This window comes from Triticum urartu, chromosome 4A (genome assembly GCF_056163025.1).
Source record: "Triticum urartu cultivar PI428250 chromosome 4A, HENAU_Tu73, whole genome shotgun sequence".
Classification (NCBI taxonomy): Eukaryota; Viridiplantae; Streptophyta; class Magnoliopsida; order Poales; family Poaceae; genus Triticum; species Triticum urartu.
In genome coordinates this window covers 446836916-446858210 of record NC_141876.1, presented here as the reverse complement: position 1 = coordinate 446858210, position 21295 = coordinate 446836916, and positions in this window count along the sequence as shown.

The window sequence follows — 21295 nt, the reverse complement described above, 5'->3', positions numbered from 1 at the left end:
AATGTGGTCTCATACCGGTGCGCCTCTTAATCATTTCCCGCTTGCTATTCATTTGTTCCAGAGTGCCGAAGATAGCTCAGAAGATTCGTGTTTCCACTCTGTTTTCGTTCAAGCTCTTCCGAGGATGTTATCTTAGTCAAGTCATTTAATTCAACCGATGCAATCTCTCTTTTAAATCATTTCAATGGTGTATATTTTGAGTGGGCCCTAACCCACAGGTCCTTTCCCAGGATCTTACCTTGACTCTTCTTATTTTCCCGGAGTTATTCTCAAATTTATTTCAAAGTTTGACGTAAGAATGAATTACCATCAGTCAAATGTCATTCTCTAAGATCTTTCAAATTCTTTTCATCGTTGGCTCAATCTTTCTATTCTTCATTCCGGAGTGCCTCAACAATTCATGGTGGTGTTTCTCGTCGTCATTCTCAGATTTTGAAGACCGAAGAAGAGTTTTCCTCCAAATTTATCCGTTCTCTCAAAGATTCATGGTTCTAGAGTGATGCCATCCTCTCATAATTGTTTTGATTGTAAGAATTTTTTTCAACCATTTGGAGCATTTCAAGATTCTTTCAGTTTGATTCTCCGAAGGCCATCATTTCGGGATTATTCATATTCAGCTTCCAGCTCTTGTTCTCCAAATCTTACCAGTGCATCGTTCAAGTGATCTCTAATCAGCTCGTGATCTCTTCGTTCTCATGTATCTAAATTTTGTCAATTATCTTCATTCGTTCTCTAATTCTTTCCGTTGTTTCTTTATCTTTTCTGCGTTCATTTTCAATTCTTACGCTGGTTTGCTCACAATTCTCTTCCATGTTTATCGCATTTATTCATTTGTTGTTTCAATCCTACCGGTGGTTCATTGAAGATTTTCCCAAGTTGGCCCTATATCTATCTTAATCCTTTCCACGAGAATAAGTGTTATGCCAAATCCGTTGCTTGTCATCAATCCAAATTGGTGGAGGATAAGCATAATATAATTCTTATTCTTGTTTCATAGAGTAAATTATATTCTTTATTCCGAAGGCTCATCAAATTCTCGGTTTCATTTGTTTTATCTTTTCTTTTCCAAGAGTTCTAAGCTCTCGCAATTATATCACCACAGAGATTCATCTAAATCATTGCAAGGATTCACCTTGTGTTTTCAACTTCTCTTTCCTTTCGTGTGATCATCCTTTTGTTACCGGAGTTCTTCATGAAGGTTCTACATGATGGTTCATCAAGGATTTAATTCTTTCTCGAAGTGTTCATTGAGATTCTTTTTAGAGGAGCTCAAGCATTCTTCATCTCGCATTCCGAAGTGCAATCCTTTCTACGGTATCATTGGAGGTGGTATTATGTTATTCTTGATAATTTGAGTTCATGTTTCATGATTCACATGTTGTTAAGAATGAGGTGTTTTAAATCCATCAACCTCTTAGTTGGAGTTATCTTGTGTCATGTTTCACCTAAGGCCTTCCCTTAGGGTTGTTGCAATTTATGGTGCTCATAAATGACCCAAGTTCTTCATCTATCCTCCCGGTGAAATAAGTTTCTCGTCTTCTTGTTCATATCAATCCAATCTATTGTTTCCGTTAGTGCGGAATTTCACCTCATAGTTTTGGGATGTCTTCCATAAGTCCACAACAAGTTTACTCTTTTCGTTGTTGGTTTTCCAACAATTCCGTTCGACCCTTCTCCTAAAGATGCTTTCGAGCTCATTGGAGGTAGAAGATGTTGTTTTCTTCCCCGTTCCTTTAATTCCATTCTTTCATTTCTCACAGAGGCATTCTGATGTTGTTCTCTTCGACCCATCATCTTCTTTTGTCAAGATTATGTCCCTTTCCTTGCTTATCCATTTAACCGGAGTGTTGTGCCCTTTGCTCAAGTCCTTTTCATCCTATCAAGTCTTGCATCTCTTTTCAACCGGAGTGCTACCCAAATCAGTTCTTTCTTATTCCTCTTTCTTAACGGAGTGCTTTCAACTTCATTCGTCTCTGTTGCATTCTTTCCTTCTATCTGTTCAACTTTTCAAGGTTCTTTGGTTTCACTCGTTTGTCGGAGAAGCAACATAGTTTTACCTTCCCTCTTCCTCTTTCGTTTTCCCTCCGGTGTCATCCTAGATCTCGGGATGAGATCCTCCCGTAGTGGTGGAGTGTTGTAACGCCCTGAGACCGTTGTGCCAGGTGTCTTCCAGTTATTCGCCGGTGTTGCCTTGTCATTAGTTTGTGTGTCATGCATTTCATATCATGTCATCATGTGCATTGCATTTGCATACATGTTCGTCCCATGCATCCAAGCATTTTCCCCGTTGTCCGTTTTGCAATCCGGCGCTCCTATGTCCTCCGGCGTCCTCCTTTTGTCTCTTTTCATGTACGAGTGTTAAACATTCTCGGATTAGACCGAGACTTGCCAAGCGGCCTTGGTTTACTACCGGTAGACCGCCTGTCAAGTTTCGTGCCATTTGTACTTCGTTTGATACTTCAACGGTTAACCGAGGAACCGTATAGGCCTCGTGTGTGTTGCAGCCCAACACCTCTTCATAGTGGCCGAAAACCCACCTAAACCCCTCCTTCATCTCGGTCGTTCGATCACGATCACGTGGCCGAAAACCGCACGTCATTTGGACTCTCCTAGCTCCCTCTACCTATAAATATGTGTCTCCCTCCGAAATTTTTGCGCAGATGAAACCCTAATTTTTCCCCTCGCGCCGCCGGACACTTCCGCACCATCGACGGACATGTCCGCCGCCCTCAGCCACCTCACTCCGGCCTATCAGAGGCTGCCACGTCACCTCCGCCGCCCCTCTCCTCCACTTAGGCGCCGCAACCTCATCTCGCCAACGTCCCTCCACCGCACCTGGCCCGCCGGCCCATCTCTGGCCCACCCGAGCCGCTCCCGGCCCGAGTGCCCGAGCCTCCCTCCGCCGCCCTTCGCCCGGCTCGGCGCCGAACTTCTCCACCCCCGCTGGCCGCCATTGCGCCTTGCTGCGCCGCCGACCTCGGCTTCCACGTGTGCGCCGCCGCAGAGCACCTCGCCGGCGACCAGCAGCTCCCTGCACCGTTCCCCGCCACCTCTGACCGCTACTCCGCCCAGCGCCGGAGCTTCCTCGTCGCTGCGCTGCCGCAAGTTGCCGTCGGATCCAGCCGGAACGGGTCCGGAGCGACTAGATCCGGCCGTCCCCAGCACCCTTCGCCCTCCCCGCCATTGCTGCGCCCTCGCCGGCGCTCAAACTCTGGCGCCGCCGCCGCCTGACAAGATCGGGAGGAGCCCGATCCCGTCCCGCTGCACGTTGACCGCAGCGCCCGCGTGGGCCGCATTTCTCATCCGGCCCAGCTGGCCTGCCTCGCCCGACCTGCCTCACCTCCTCTTCACATGGGCCGAGCCCATTGGTGATCAACCCCTCTAAAACCCGCGTGTGCTCTTCTTAGCTATTTGACGCTCGCCGTGAAATCTGCTAAGTCCTGAGTTCTGCATAATTTCTAGCATTGTTCATCGCATCATAACTTTGTATCTGTGGCTCCGTTTTCGGCGTGTAGCATGTCAAATTGTTCGTCTCGACGAGCACTTCATTTCATTCCATTGCACCATGTTCATTTGAGATCATCTTGATGCCCTAAATGCTGCTGCAAGAGGGCTATGCAATGTTAGTTTCAGATTCTTAGCAGAGTTTCGACATTTGTCATTTTTGCCATGTTTAATGTGTGCCTCGTATGACCTTGAGCTCTACATGTTTTTTGAAGCGTGCCATGCCATCTTTACAGGGGTGTATGCCATATATTTTTGTGATCTCTATGGTGACTAGCACAAGCATGCAAAGTAGCTCTCGTAACATTGCTGATTACAGGGACTTAGAAATCTTCTAACTATTTGTCCTGTCAGTATTTTTATGCCATGTATTCTTGTTGCTACAGAGTGATCCATGCCTCTTTTGGGCATGATCAGTAATGATGTTTTGTAGATATTGTTATGATCTATCCATCCATGTCTTTGTTTGCAATTATGGAGTACCCTAGCATGACTCAATCTTGCTCTAATTTTGCTATAAAATGTTCCTGGCAAATTGTTTACATGTTAAGCAATTTTGCCAAGGTTGTTGTAGTTGATCCATGCATGCTATGTTGTTGTTCTTGCCATGTTTAGCTTCTATGCCATGTCTACTTGCTGGGTGTATGCTTAGCTTATCATGCAATGCCTTGTGGTGAGTGCATCGAGCTCGTAAACATGCCTACTTGATATCTATTTTGCCATGTTCCAGTTTTCTACTAAGTCTGAATCTGTTAATGAAAGTTGCTATGTTCACATGGTTGCCATTGTATTTTCTGATCCCTTTTGGCTTATGGTCAGTAAGGGACTTTTCTTGTATGTTTGAGTAGCTTCATGACATGCTTTCCTTTGCCATTATATGTTCCTGTTACATGTTGATATCTTTCTCTAAACATTGCTTCCTCATGTTAAATTCCTGACATGTTGTTTTCACTAAGTCTGTAACCTAATATCTTTTGCACTTTTGCCATGCTTGTTTGAACCTGCTATTGAGTGAATTAGCCGTAGCTCAGTGTTCATCTTTTGTCAAGCATCTTGAGTGGATCCCTGCCATGCATTTTGTTGTTATGTTAGAGTGCAGTAGCTTGTTGTTCTTGATGCATTTAGATGGCCTCGTGTTGTGCATCGCAGATAGGTGCCATATTTGTTTTGCTTTTCATTTGCAAACCGTGCATCCGTTTCCGGTGATCTTTATATCATTTTCGACCGAAATCAACTCATCCTTCGAGTGGCACTCTTGGTTTTCCAAGTTGAGGCCAGGTTCAATATTTCCTTTCCGAAGCATGCATATGCATTGCATATCACATCCCGCATATCAGGCCATGTTTTGCATCATGTTGCTTGTGCATTGCATGTGGTAGATGGTGTCTCCCTTTGCTTGTGTTCTTGCTTTGGGTAGAGCCGGGAGACGAGTACGTGATCGAGGAACCCGTTGAGTACGCTTATGAGGATCAAGATAACGTCAACTCGGAGAACTTTGCAGGAAAGATGACCATACCCTCGAAATCACCTCTATCTTTGCTTGCTAGTTGCTCGCTCTTTTTCTATGTCGCGATACCTACCACTTGCTATATCGTGCCTCCCATATTGCCATGCAAGCCTCTAACCCACCTTGTCCTAGCAAACCGTTGTTTGGCTATGTTACCGCTTTGCTCAGCCCCTCTTATAGCGTTGCTAGTTGCAGGTGAAGATTGGAGTTTGTTCCATGTTGGAACATGGTTTTTGTTGGGATATCACAATATATCTTATTTAATTAATGCATCTATATACTTGGTACATGGTGGAAGGCTCGGCCTTATGCCTGGTGTTTTGTTCCACTCTTGCCGCCCTAGTTTCCGTCGTACCGGTGTTATGTTCCTTGATTTTGCGTTCCTTACGCGGTTGGGTTATAATGGGAACCCCTTGACAGTTCGCCTTGAATAAATCTCCTCCAGCAAGGCCCAACATTGGTTTTACCATTTGCCACCTAGCCTTTTTTCCCTTGGGTTTCCGGAGCCCGAGGGTCATCTTTATTTAAACCCCCAGGCCAGTGCTCCTCTGAGTGTTGGTCCAAACTAGAGCACCGTGCAGGGCCATCCCTTGGCAACTTGGGTTACGTCGGCTCCTGTACGCTTAGCTTATCCGGTGTGCCCTGAGAACGAGATATGTGCAGCTCCTATGGGGATTTGTCGACACAGCGGGTGGTCTTGCTGGACTTCTTTTACCATTGTCGAGATGTCTTGTAACCGGGATTCCGAGTCTGATCGGATTGTCTTGGGAGAAGGAATATCCTTCGTTGACTGTGAGAGCTTGTGATGGGCTAAGTTGGGACACCCCTGCAGGATTTTGAACTTTCGAAAGCCGTGCCAGCGGTTATGGGTAGATGGGAATATGTTAATGTCCGGTTGTAGAAAAACTTAACCTTAACTTAATTAAAATGAATCAACAGAGTGTGTGGCCGTGATGGTCTCTTTTCGGCGGAGTCCGGGAAGAGAACGCGGTATCGAGTTATGTTTGAACGTAGGTCGTTCTAGGATCACTTCTTGATCATAGTTTCTCGACCGTGCCTTTGCCTTCTCTTCTCGCTCTCATTTGCGTATGTTAGCCACCATATATGCTAGTGCTTGCTGCAGCTCCACCTCATACCTTTTCCCTACCTATAAGCTTAAATAGTCTTGATCGCGAGGGTGTGAGATTGCTGAGTCCCCGTGACTCACAGTTTACTTCCAAAACCAGATGCAGGGACCGATGATACCGCTCCAGGAGATTTGACTGAGCTCAAGTGGGAGTTCGATGAGGACTCAGGATGATACTACGTTTCTTTACCAGACGATCAGTAGTGGAGCCCAGTTGAGGTGATCGGGGACTTTGTTGCATTTGGGGTCGTCTTTATTTTGGTTTCATAGTTGGACCTTGATTGTATCTGGATGAATGTATTGATATTTATGTTATTGTGTGACGTGGCAAGTGTAAGCCAACTATGTACCTCTTTTCCTTATTCATTACATGGGTTGTGTGAAGATTACCCCACTTGCGACATATTTTACAATGCGGTTATGCCTCTAAGTCGTGCTTCGACACATGGGAGATAGAGCCGCATCGTGGGCGTTACAGACGATGTGTGTTGGAAGAGATTCCAAGGTTGATAAGATCACCATCGCATACTCCCTCTACCTTCGGGATTAGTGTTGAACCTAAATAAATGTTATTTGGTGTTTGCGTTGAGCATGAATATGATTGGATCATGTTTATTGCAACACGGTTATTCATTTCAAGTCAGAGTTGTTCTGTTTACATGAATAATACCTTCTATGGTCATACACCCAATATAAATGGTTTATTGAATCTTGATTGTAGTGATACACATATTCATAATATTGAAGCCAAAAGATGCAAAGTTAATAATGATAGTGCAACTTATTTGTGGCACTGCCGTTTAGATCATATTGGTGTAAAGTGCATGACGAAACTCCATGCTGATGGGATTTTTGAATCACTTGATTATGAATCACTTGATACTTGTGAACCATGCCTCATGGGCAAGATGACTAAAACTCCATTCTTCGGAACAATGAAGCGAGCCACTAACTTATTGGAAATAATACATACTGATGTATGCGGTCCGATGAGTGTTGAGGCTTGTGGCACGTATCATTATTTTCTGACGTTCACAAATGATTTGAGTAGCTATGGGTATATCTTATTAATGAAACATAAGTCCGGAATATTTGAAAAGTTCAAAGAATCTTAGAGTGAAGTGGAAAATCATCATAACAAGAAAATAAATTTTCTGCGATCTGATCGCGGAGGCAAATATTTGAGTTACGAGTTTGGTCTTCTTTTGAAACAATGTGGAATAGTTTCGCAACTCACACCACCTAGAACACCACAGCATAATGGTGTGTCCGAACGTCATAACCATACTTTATTAGATATGGTGCGATCTATGATGTCTCTTACCAATGTACCACTATCATTTTGGGGTTATGCATTAGAGACAGCTTCATTCACATTTAATAGGGCACCGTCTAAATTCATTGAGACGACACCGTATGAATTATGGTTTGGCAAGAAACCAAAGTGTCGCGACCGGGTTTTCCGGACATAAATTTCCAGAAAAGACCGTCGTGCTCATCAGCCCCAGGATTACTGTTAGCTAATGAGGCTCAAACTGGATACAGAAATTCCAAGAAAAGTACAACATGTGTAGTACAAGACCATTGTGGCCTATGAGTACATCAAGTGGTTTTCTAGTGGTCGATGGCGGAAGCGGTTTGTGAAACATCAGTGTATGGGACTCCATTTCCCACGGGAACAGCTGACCAGGTTAACTCCTATCTTCGCGAGGCTGCTATCACCATTGCTTAGTTTCCGGGGCTGTCACCGCAACGCTCCTCTCCAGGCAGAAATCTGGCCAAGACAATAGCCAGGAACAAGCCAGTGAGTACTTTGAATGTACTCGCAAACATTAGGAACACAGGTATAATATAATTGATAATCATGCACTGAAATATTCTACGATCACATCGTCAGTCACAAATAAAATATCTTTTATGCATGCAAGCAGGTTATTTATATGCAACATGAGTGAGCAATAAAAGAGAGGGAATAAAATGCCACAGTCGGGCGTCTGAGCGACACCACATAAAGGGCTTTAAAAGGAATGCCACAGTCGGGCGTCTGAGCGACACCACATAAAGGGATTTAAAAGGAATGCCACAGTCGGGCGTCTGAGCGACACCACATAAAGGGCTTTAAAAGAAATGCCACAGTCGGGCGTCTGAGCGACACCACATAAAGGGCTTTAAAAGAAATGATCACAATGAATATCCAGGAGGTAGAACCATCCCAGGGATACTTGATAATATAATTAATGCAATGAGTTAGTCCATCATAAAATAATAATCATGGTTCTCACAAGTCACCAGTCGATATCCAAGTTTGGTTTAACAATATCTCCTCCGAAGAACGACACTAAGACCAACACTTGACCCATCCCAGACTGTAATCCTTACTCATGGACACGGCTATTCGAATAGGTTTAATCTCTGCAGAGGGTGTACTCTTTACCCACGAGTAACGGATTCCTTTAGTCCATCGGGACTAATTCCGTCTACGGTATTTTAGTTGAAAACATGCCTAACTTGCACACACCAGCTTAACTCATCGGTGTCTGGAATCACCCACGACACTTGTTAAGCAAAACTCTAAGTGGGGAGGCTACAACCTCGCGTGGCATGGGATCAAATTTATATCGCGCGCTCTAAGGGGTGGCCTCCCCTCTCGGTCCCAACCGGAAACACCCATGCCCCCGGACCAGGTGGCATGCCTACCGGCTACAACCGATATCTTCCACCATGGCCTCTCTGTACGGTGTGTGCTTGAAAGGGGTTGACGACTTACTGAACCATACCCTACCTGCGGCAGGGACAAGTGGTAGTACATAGCAAGTATGGGGGTTACTGGAAACAAGACTCGGTCTACGGTCGACTCAGGAGGTTTATAAGATCCCTGCATGACATGTATATCAAATATATTTCAACCGAAGAAATCACCACTCAATGTACCTTACCATGCCATACCGGACATAACCGTCCTGACGGGGACCGGCGACAAGCTCACGCCTACCCAAGGCCGAGGCTTTCCCGGATTCCTTTCCGGCATGCATGCAAGGCACATGAGGATGATTACCATCACAATTATATTCATTTCCAACAGCAAGGAAATCACTAATATGCTTCCATGCAAATGATCGTGTCACATGAAATAACAAGTCCTCTGAAATAAGGTAGTGTTATAAACGTGTCAAATAACACACCTAAAACATTATGCCAGGGTTCAGAATGCTTGCCTTTAAGTTGTGGAGGGGTGAGGTGCTCTCCAAAACTTTTGAAAGTTTCTTCTCTCTCTCCAAAATCCTATTTTAAAATATATTTGAATTAACACACATTTAAAAAACAGTACAGAAAAGTTGTTTGGAAAATTTTCAAATAAATCTTAAAATAAACTAGACATTATTTGAGAGATGTAGGAAAAAGAATCAATTCATTTGGAGTTATATTTAAAAAGTTATAGCCAGTCAAAGTTCTCGTCAAATCTGTTATTTAAATTAAAACAGAAAAGAAAACGTTTCGGAGGGGAATACGCTTTCGGAGCGGGGAAAACGTACTGGGAGGATTACGCCTTCACTTAACCCACAGGGATAGGCGCAGGGTCACTGACAGTGGGTCCAAGGGGCCCACTAGTCAGGTTTGACTAGTCTTTCTCCCCCTCCTTCCCCTGTCCCGAGCGGAGGCGGAGCTCAGGCGATCGTCGCCGGCGACTGGCAGCCCTTCGCGGGGCCCCAAGGGCGGGGATGGATCCGCCACTCCAGTGCGGTCCTCCCGGTGGTTGCCAGGCCGGTGGGGACGGAGGGAGATGCCGGCGGCGAGCTTCGCGGCGGACGGAGAGCTTCGGGAGCGGAGTGGTTTTGGGGCAACGGTGGATTCCTATCAAAATCGAGTAGGGGAATGTGTTCACGGGAGGATGTGGAGGTTCCTGGCGAAGAGAACGGAGAGTGGGAGGCCCTGGTGGTGCCGAATTGACCGGGGCGGTGGCGGCGACAGCAGTTGCCGGAGACGAGGAAGGAGACCTCCCCGGGTCGAATGCGAGCTAGGGGAGCGCCAATGGGGTGGCCTGAGGTTGCCTGCGTGCTCGGGGAAGCTCGGGGGCCTCCCTTTATAGCTCGTCGAGGTCGGTTCCACGGTGGCGGATGAGGATGCCCGCGAACCGCCTCTCTGTAGCTTGCAGGGCAACATGGCGTGGCTTGGGATGACGGCAAGAGCTAGTGGACGAGTGGGCACTACTCCAGGGGCCAGGTGGCGAGCGGGAGTGGCTTTGGCGGCGCCGACATGGGCAGAGGCTGTCGGGCGGCGGCGGCGGCTAGCGCTTGGCCTGTCGGGCGCGGCGGGGGCTGCTTGGCGTGTTGCGGTGAGAAGGGGAGCGCGTGGCGAGGTGCTGCAGAGCGGGCCAAAGCCGTGGGGCCAACGTGTCGGCTCGGGCACGGGTCGTGCAATACGCGTGCTCTGCTCGCGCTCCGGGCGTGCACGGGACGTGTTCGACACTATGCCAGAGCACGCTAGAGGTCGCGGTCGAGGCTGGCAATTAACAGACCCAGGTTAGGAGCAACTGGGAGCCTAGTGGACATGCTTGTTTGATCAGAGGTGCAAGCCCACAGTGCAATGCCAAAACTCATGTTAAAACTGGTCATGCTCTCCAGGTGTTCGACAAAATGCCACAGGCACCTAGGCATCTCTTGGGGTGGCCAAAACTTCCAGATGGTGGTCTCTTTAGATGAATAAGAGGGTGGTAAGGTTGGTTTGCCAAAAGCAGAAACTTGTTAGTGCAAGTTTTGCAAAACTTCAATTCTGGACAGGAAATAAATGACATTATTTCATGAACCAAAATTAATCCAATGGGTGCATGCTCCTGGATTTAGAGGTTTAACATGGAGGACTACAAGTAGGAGAAAGAATCAAGGGTTAAAGAGCAAGCAAAAATATGGTTGCTGTACAAACCATCATGTTGGACCAGAATGAAGATGAGGTTGATTCACTCAAAATTTGCAAATAACATTACTGGGTTTTTTCATAAAGTTGAATCATATGCTACTACCAATATCCCATAATTTTGGTGGAGGCTAGAAAGAATTATTTAAAGGAGTTGTAGTGCAAAATTGCCCATTGGACCAGAGAACAAAATTTGCTGTAGAGCTCAAAGTATTACATAAAATAAAGATGTTTTTGCACAAAAGTGATTTAAAAACATCACATGACATCTCCAAATTTTGGTTGGAATTTTAAGTGAATTTATCAAATGGTTGTAGTTCAAATAAGGCCATTTAACCTTAAAAATCCATTCTTCAAGAAAATAAAGATCAAGCAATTAAATTAGTTAATTAGTTATACTGATAAAAGAAAAGTTTTTTTGAGAGGTTAAACAAGTCCAATAACATATTTTGAAAAGTTTTCTCTTTGGGAAAAACTCATCATAACAGGGAAGGGAAAGATTTAAAAAAATCAAAATGGAGCTCAGATATTCAAAGTTTTAATTCCTGGAAAAAAATTTAATCCATTAAAACAAGGCCAAATTTTTGGGGTGTCACACAAAGCTGCCATTTCTTAAAGTTTGGGGCTGCGATGCTTGTGTGAAAAAGCTTCAGCCTGATAAGCTCGAACTCAAATCGGAGAAATGCGTCTTCACAGGATACCCAAAGGAAACTATTGTGTACACCCTCTATCACAGATCCGAAGGCAAGATATTCGTTGCTACAAATGGATCCTTTCTAGAGAAGGAGTTTCACTCGAAAGAAGTGAGTGGGAGGAATGTAGAACTTGATGAGGTAGTAGTACCTTCTCCCGAATTGGAAAGTAGTTCATCATAGAAATCAATTCCAGTGATACCTACACCAATTAGTGAGGAAGATAATGATGATGATCATGAAACTTCAAATCAAGTTACCACCGATCCTCCTAGGTCAACTAGAGTACGTTCCGCACCAGAGTGGTATGGTAATCCTATTCTGGAAGTCCTGTTACTAGACCAAGGACGAACCTACGAACTATGAGGAAGCAATGATGAGCCCAGATTCCATGAAATGGCTTGAGGCCATGAAATCTGTGATAGGATCCATATATAACAACAAAGTGTGGACTTTGGTGGACTTGCCTGATGACTGGCAAGCCATTGAGAATAAATGGATCTTCAAGAGGAAGATGAACGCTGATGGTAGTGTTACTATCTACAAAGCTCGAATTATCACAATTTTTTTCCAAAAAGTTCAAGGTATTGACTACGATGAGTTTTTCTCACTCGTATCGATGCTTAAGTATGTCCGAATCATGTTAGCAATTGCCACATTTTATGAAATCTGGCAAATGGATATCAAAACTACATTCCTTAATGGATTTATTAAAGAAGAGTTGTATATGATGCAACCATAAGGTTTTGTCAATCCTAAAGGTGCTAACAAAATGTGCAAGCTCCAACGATCCATCTATGGACTGGTGCAAGCATCTCGGAGTTGGAATATATAATTTGATGAGTTGATCAAACCATATAGTTTTATACAGACTTGCGGTGAAGCATGTATTTACAAGAAAGTGAGTGGGAGCACTACAACCTTTCTGATAAGTATATGTGCATGACATATTGTTGATCGGAAATGACGTAGAATTTTCTAGGAAGGATAAAGGAGTGTTTGAAAGGAGTTTTTCAAAGAAACGCCTGGGTGAAGCTGCTTACATATTGGGCATCAAGATCTATAGAGATAGATCAAGACGCTTGATAAGATTTTTCAATGAGTACATACCTTGACAAGATTTTCAAGTAGTTCAAAATGGAATAGTCAAAGAAGGAGTTCTTGCCTGTATTGCAAGGTGTAAAGTTGACTAAGACTCAAAACCCGACCACGGCAAAAAATAGAAAGAGATTGAAAGTCTTTCCCTATGCCTCAGTCATAGGTTCTATAAAGTATGCTATGATGTGTACCAGACCCAGTGTGTGCCTTGCCATTAGTTTGGCAAGGGGGTACAATAGTGATCCAGGAGTAGATCACTGGACAACGGTCAAAATTATCCTTAGGTACCTAAAGAGGACAAAGGAACTGTTTCTCGATTATGACGGTGATAAAGATTTCGTCGTAAAGAGTTACATCGATGCAAGCTTTGACACCGATCTGGATGACTCTTAGTCTTGATCTGGATACATATTGAAAGTGGGAGCAATTAGCTAGAGTAGCTCCATGCAGAGCATTGTAGACATAGAAATTTGCAAAATACATACAGATCTGAATGTGGCAGACCCATTGACTAAACTTCTCTCACAAGCAAAACATGATCACACCTTAGTGCTCTTTGGGTGTGAATCACATAGCATGTGAACTAGATTATTGACTCTAGTAAACCCTTTGGGTGTTGGTCACATGGCGATGTGAACTATGGGTATTAATCACAGAAAGATGTGAACTATTGGTGTTAAATCACATGGCAATGTGAATTAGATTATTGACTCTAGTGCAAGTGGGAGACTGAAGGGAATATGCCCTATAGGCAACAATAAAGTTTTTATTTATATTTCCTTATATCATGATAAATGTTTATTATTCATGCTAGAATTGTATTAACCAGAAACTTAGTACATGTGTGAATACATAGACAAACAGAGTGTCCCTAGTATGCATGCCTCTACTTGACTAGCTCGTTAATCAAAGATGGTTAAGTTTCCTGACCATAGACATGTGTTGTCATTTGATTAATGGGATCACATCATTAGAGAATCTGGTGATGAACAAGACCCATCCATTAGCTTAGCATTATGATCATTTAGTTTTATTGCTATTGCTTTCTTCATGACTTATACATATTCCTCGACTATGAGCTTATGCAACTCCCGAATAGCAGAGGAACACCTTGTGTGCTATCAAATGTCACAACGTAACTGGGTGATTATAAAGATGCTCTACAGGTGTCTCCGAAGGTGTTTGTTGAGTTGGCATAGATCGAGATTAGAATTTGTCACTCCGAGTATCGGAGAGGTATCTCTGGGCCCTCTCGGTAATGCACATCACTATAAGCCTTCCAAGCAATGTGACTAATTAGTTAGTTGCGGGATGATGCATTACAGAACGAGTAAAGAGACTTGCCGCTAACAAGATTGAACTAGGTATTACGAAACAAGTAAAGAGAATTGCCGGTAACGAGATTGAACTAGGTATTGAGATACCAACGATCGAATCTCGGGCAAGTAACATACCGATGATAAAGGGAATAACATATGTTGTTATGCGGTTTGACCGCTAAAGATCTTCGTAGAATATGTAGGAGCCAATAAGAGCATCCAGGTTCCGCTATTGGTTATTGACCGGAGATGTGTCTCGGTCATGTCTACATAGTTCTCGAACCCATAGGGTCCGCACGGTTAATGTTCGATGAGATTTGTATTATGAGTTATGTATTTTGATGACCAAAGTTTGTTTGGAGTCCCGGATGATATCACAAACATAACGAGGAGTCTCGAAATGGTCGAGAGGTAAAGATTTATATATTGCACGAAGGTATTCGGACACCGGATTGGTTTCGGAAAGGTTCGGGTATTTTACGGAGTACCGTGAGGTTACCGGAACCCCCCGGGGGAATATTGGGCCTACATGGGCCATAGGGGAGAGGGGAGGCAGCCCACAAGGGGTGGCCACGCCCCCTCCCTATAGGGAGTCCAAATTGGACTAGGGAGGGGGGCGCTGATGACCCACAAGTATAGGGGATCTATCTAGTCCTTTCGATAAGTAAGAGTGTCGAACCCAACGAGGAGTAGAAGGAAATGATAAGCAGTTTTCAGTAAGGTATTCTCTGCAGGCATTGAAATTATCGGTAACAGATAGTTTCATGATAAGGTAATTTGTAACGGGTAGCAAGTAATAAATGTAAATAAGGTGCAACAAGATGTCCCAATCCTTTTTGTAGCAAAGGACAGGCGGAGACGAACTCTTAAATAAAGGAAAACGCTCCCGAGGACACATGGGAATTATCGTTAATCTAGTTTTCATCACGTTCATATGATTCGCGTTCGTTACTTTGATAATTTGATATGTGGGTGGACCGGTGCTTGGGTACTACCCTTCCTTGGACAAGCATCCTACTTATGATTTACCCCTCTTACAAGCATCCGCAACTACAAAAGAAGTATTAAGGTAAACCTAACCATAGCATGAAACATATGGATCCAAATCAGCCCCTTACGGAGCAACTCATAAACTAGGGTTTAAGCTTCTATCACTCTAGCAACCCATCATCTACTTATTACTTACCAATGCCTTCCTCTAGGCCCAAACATTGGTGAAGTGTCATGCAGTCGACATTCACATGACACCACTAGAGGATAGACAACATACATCTCATCAAAATATTGAATGAATACCAAATTCACATGACTACTTATAGAAAGACTTCTCCCATGTCCTCATGAACAAACATAACTGCCCACAAATCATATTCATGTTCATAATCAGAGGGTATTGGCGTTCTAGGAACGGGCCAGACTTGCCTACCTGCGGCCCACGGCATGGCTCTGCAAGCGGGCCCGTATGGCCCATCTTCACCAACAAGCATTCAAGACCCTCGCGAGGGGCCAAGCCTCGCGAGGCGGATGACACAAGACCTCCTCAGGAGCGGCCTCACCAGGCTGGCTCGTGAGGGGTGGAGAGATCAAGGCAAGACAAACCTCGCGAGGTTCCAGTGACGTGAGCCATGACGACCAAGGCCAGGCGGGCGCCTGCGTGCACGGTGTCATTGTTTCCTCTTTGGTGCTAAGGAAGCAAGCGCAGGCGCGGAGTACCGAGGCGTCAAACAAAGGTTTCCATATCGGTGCAATGAGACCAAGACCAGCAGGACGGCAGGATGGAGGTCACCGTGGAGCCCAAGACGGCGTCACCACCAGAGCCTTTGGCAGGCGAAGACCACTTTTGTCAGGATAAGATGTACTAGCTGTCCCCTTTCAAATTGTCCGTTGTTGGCTCCCTTCCGGCTCAATATTTGGGGAGAGGACCAGGGCCTCTATAAATAGGACTAGCCACCACCATAGCTAGGGGCGGACCAGATCGATCTGGACAACCACAATTTCACCAAGCACAAGAACACCTCTCCTCAGGAGGCTGTTCTTCCCCTTATACTATTCATCCTCAGCCCAAGAGGCAATCCACCACCACCACACTAGAGTAGGTTATTACACCACAACGGTGGCCCGAACCAGTATAAACCTTCTGTCTCGTGTGTTGTGAGTTCGTGTGCCTAGCCTAGAAATCGCAAAGTGTGTGAGACCGTGATCGGCGAGGGAGAGATCTTCGCGCGCACCCTAGTGTTCGAACCTTAAGGGTTTTCCCGGAACCCGAAATCCGACATTTGGCGCGCCAGGGAGGGGTGCGCCGAAGCTTTCCTTCCATCGCTCCGTGTTCCACCGCTTCGTCGCAACCATGTCGGACGCTCGTCGCGCCCGAGCTGAGCACCGGGATGCCCTCGCCGCCCGCGTCGCCCAGACAGCTCCTGTCGGCAGGCCTCCTTGTTGTTCTCCGTCACCCGCCGCCAACGTCGCCACCGGCCCAGCGGGGAAAGAACAGCAAGCATCCTCGTTGCACCCCTCGGTACGGCGGGACGGCCGCACCACCACTCCATCGCTGACCCCTGCCGGTTCCTCGTCTCACGCTCGTCACGCTCCCACGTACATGCGTGCCGCGCTACTCATGGTGTGCGAGCTCGTGCGCTACCACCCAGTCGACGACCTCTACGAGGACTGGCTGGACCATGTCACCGAGCTCGTCAGCACCAGAAGAGGCTCCCCTGCACCATCCCTCTCACTGCCTCGTCCACGGCCAGCTACGGGTGACGCAGGTCACGCAGCACCTCCACCACCCCTGCACCAAGACGACACCCTGGAGCCAAGGCACGCGGCTCCGCGGCGTGACCCACCGCGCCAAGCGCCCGCGCGTGAAGAAAGAGGCTGTCAAGAAGTTCCTCGATCACAAGAGAACGCTCCACCGCTCCCCGCACATCCATGCCAGGATCGCATGCCACGGCAGGGCCATGCGCCGCTTTGCTGTGGTAGCGCGCCAGCGCCAAGACCAGGCTCCCCCTCCACGGCGGGCCCCGGTGACTACGGCCGGCTGCCCCGCTGCTACCTCTTGAGCACTGCATTGGTTTTCCTTTGAAGAGGAAAGGGTGATGCCGCAAAGTAGCGTAAGTATTTCCCTCCATTTTTTAGAACCAAGGTATCGATCAAGTAGCAGGCCACACGCAAGTCCCTCGTACCTACACAAACAAATAAGAACCTCGCAACCAACGCGATAAAGGGGTTGTCAATCCCTTCACGGTGACTTACGGGAGTGAGATCTGATAGAGATGATAATGATAAGATAAATACTTTTGGTATTTTTATGATATAGATTAAAAGTAAATATTGCAAAGTAAAATATATTGGAAACTTATATGATGGAGAATAGACACGGGGGCCATAGGTTTCACTAGTGGCTTCTCTCAAGATAGCATAAGTATTACGGTGGGTGAATAAATTACTGTCGAGCAATTGATAGAAAAGCGAATAATTATGAGAATATCTACACATGATCATGTATACAGGCATCACGTCCGCGAGAAGTAGACTGACTCTTGCCTGCATCTACTACTATTACTCCACACATCGACCGCTATCTAACATGCATCTAGAGTATTAAGTTCATAAGAACAGAGTAACGCCTTAGGCAAGATGACATGATGTAGAGGGATAAACTCAAGCAATATGATATAAACCCCATCTTTTTATCCTCGATGGCAACACTACAACACGCGTCGTTTCCCTTTCTGTCACCGGGATTGAGCACTGCAAGATTGAACCCAAAGCTAAGCACTTCTCCCATTGCAAGAAAGATCAATCTAGTAGGCCAAACCAAACTGATAATTCGAAGAGACTTGCAAAGATAACCAATCATGCATAAAATATTTCAGAGAAGAATCAAATATTGTTCATAGATAGACTTGATCATAAACCCACAATTCATCGGATCTCGACAAAAAAACCGCAAAAAGAGTTACATTGAATAGACCTCCAAGAAGATCGGGGAGAACTTTGTATTGAGATCCAAAGAGAGAGAAGAAGCCATCTAGCTACTAGATATGGACCCGAAGGTCTGAAGTAAACTACTCACACATCACCCGAAGGCCCATGGAGATGATGTAGAGGCCCTCCGTGATCAATGCCCCCTCCGGCGGAGCTCCGGAAAAGGCCCCAAGATGGGATCTCTTGGTTACAGAAGGTTGCGGTGGTGGAAATATGGTTTCGTGGTGCTCCTGGATGTTTTTGGTGTATGTGAACATATATAGGTGGAAGAAGTAGGTCGGTTGAGCCACGAGGGTTCCATGAGGGGGGAGGGCGCACACAGGGGGTAGGCGTGCCCCTGCCTCCTGGCCACCTCGTTGGTTGCTTGACGTCCACTCCATGTCCTGTGGATCATGTTTGTTCCAAAAATCACGCTCCCGAAGGTTTCATTCCGTTTGGACTCAGTTTGATATTCCTTTTCTGCGAAACACTGAAATAGGCAAAAAAACAACAATTTGCACTAGGCCTTGGGTTAATAGGTTAGTCCCAAAAATAATATAAAAATGTAAAATAAATCCCATTAACATCCAAAACAGATAATATAATAGGATGGAACAATAAAAAATTATAGATACGTTGGAGACGTATCAGCATCCCCAAGCTTAATTCCTGCTCGTCCTCGAGTAGGTAAATGATAAAAATACAATTTTTGATGTGGAATGCTTTCTAGCATGTTCTTCAATGTATTTTTCTCTATTGCGGCATGAATTTTCAGATCCGAAAGATTCAAGATAAAAGTTTATTGTTGACATAAAAATAGTAATACTCCAAGTATGTTAATCAAGCAATTATGTCTTATTAAAATACCATAGCCAAAGAAAACTTATCCCTAAAAATTCATATAGTTTGTCCATGCTTCATTTCCGTCACACAAAATGCTCCCATCATGCACAACCCCGATGACAAGCCAAGAAATTGTTTCATACTTAGTCTTTTCAAACTCTTTCAACTTTTACGCAATATGTGAGCGCGAGCCATGAACATAGCACTATGGGTGGAATAGAATATGATGATTAAGGTTTTGTGAGAAGACAAAAGGGAGAAAGTCTCACATTGATGCGGCTAATCAATGGGCTATGGAGATGCCCACCGAGTGATGTCAATGCAAGGAGTAGGGATTGACATGCAACAGATGCACTAGTGCTATAAATATATGAAAGCTCATAAAAGAAACTAAGTGGGTGTGCATCCAACTTGCTTGCTCACGAAGACCTAGGGCATTTGAGGAAGCCCATCATTGGAATATACAAGCCAAGTTCTATAATGAAAAATTCCCACTAGTATATGAATGTGACAAAATAAGAGACTCTCTATCATGAATATCATGGTGCTACTTCGAAGCACAAGTGTGGAAAAAAGGATATTAGCATTGTCCCTTATCTCTTTTCTCTCATTTTTTTATTTGGGCCTTCTTTTCTTTTTTTGGCCTCTTTTTTTCGTCTGGAGTCCCATCCCAACTTGTGGCAGAATCATAGTCTCCATCATCCTTTCCTCACATGGGACAATGCTCTAATGATGATCATCACACTTTTATTTACTTACAACTCAAGAATTACAACTCGATACTTAGAACAAAATATGACTCTATGTGAATGCCTCCGGTGGTGCACCGGGATTGCGATGAATCAAGAGTGACATGTATGAAAATTAAGCATGGCGGCTTTGCCACAAATACGATGTCAACTACATGATCATGCAAAGCAATATGACAATGATGATGCGTGTCATAATAAATGGAACGGTGGAAAGTTGCATGGCAATATATCTCGGATTGTCTATGGAAATGCCATAATAGGTAGGTAAGGTGGCTATTTTGAGGAAGATATGAGGAGGCTTATGTGTGATAGAGCGTATCATATCACGGGGTTTGGATGCACCGACGAAGTTTGCACCAACTCTCAAGGTGAGAAAGGGCAATGGACGGTACCGAAGAGGCTAGCAATGATGGAAGGGTGAGAGTGCGTATAATCCATGGACTCAACATTAGTCATAAAGAACTCACATACTTATTGCAAAAATCTAGAAGTCATCAAAACCAAGCACTACACACATGCTCCTAGGGGGATATATTGGTAGGAAAAGACCATCGCTCGTCCCCGGCCGCCACTCATAAGGAAAGCAATCAAAGAACACCCCATGATTCAAATTTGTCACATAACGTTTACCATACGTGCATGCTACATGACTTGCCAACTTCAACACAAGTATTCATCAATTTCACAATTACTCAACTAGCACACCTCTAATATTACCACCTTTATATCTCAAAACCATCTATCAAGCATCCAACTTCTCTTAGCATTTAAAATTTATAACCAAAGTGATTTACCATGCTGTTCTAAAGGACTCTCAAAATGATATAAGTGAAACATGAGAGGTCAATTATTTTTATAAAATAAAACCACCGTCGTGCTGTAAAATATATAAGCGAAGCACTAGAGAAAAAATTATTCAACTCAAAAAGATATAAGTGAAGCACATAGAGTAATCTAATAAATTCCAATTCATGTGTGTATCTCCCAAAATGTGTGTACAGCAAGGATGATTGCGGTAAACTAAAAATCAAAGACTAAAATCATACAAGACGCTCCAAGCAAAACACATATCATGTGGCGAATAAAAATACAACTCCAACTAAAGTTACCGATGGACGAAGACGAAAGAGGGGATGCCTTCCGGGGCATCCCCAAGCTTAGGCTTTTGGTTGTCCTTGGATTTTACCTTGGAGTGTCTTTGAAATCCCCAAGATTAGTCTCTTGCCACTCCTTGTTCCATAATCCATCAAATCTTTACCCAAAACTTGAAAACTTCACAACACAAAACTTAAAAGAAAATCTTCGTGAGCTCCGCTAGTAAAAGAAAACAAACCACCACTTCAAGGTACTGTTATTAACTAATTATTTATTTATATTGGTCTTAAACCTACTGTATTACAACTTTTATATGGTTTATAAACTCTATTAATAGCCATAGATTCATCAAAATAAGCAAACAACACACGAAAAACAGAATCTGTCAAAAACAGAACAGTCTGTAGTAATATGTAGGTTTCGAATACTTCTGTAACCCCAAAAATTATAAAATTAATTTCTGGACGTGAGGCATTTATATATTA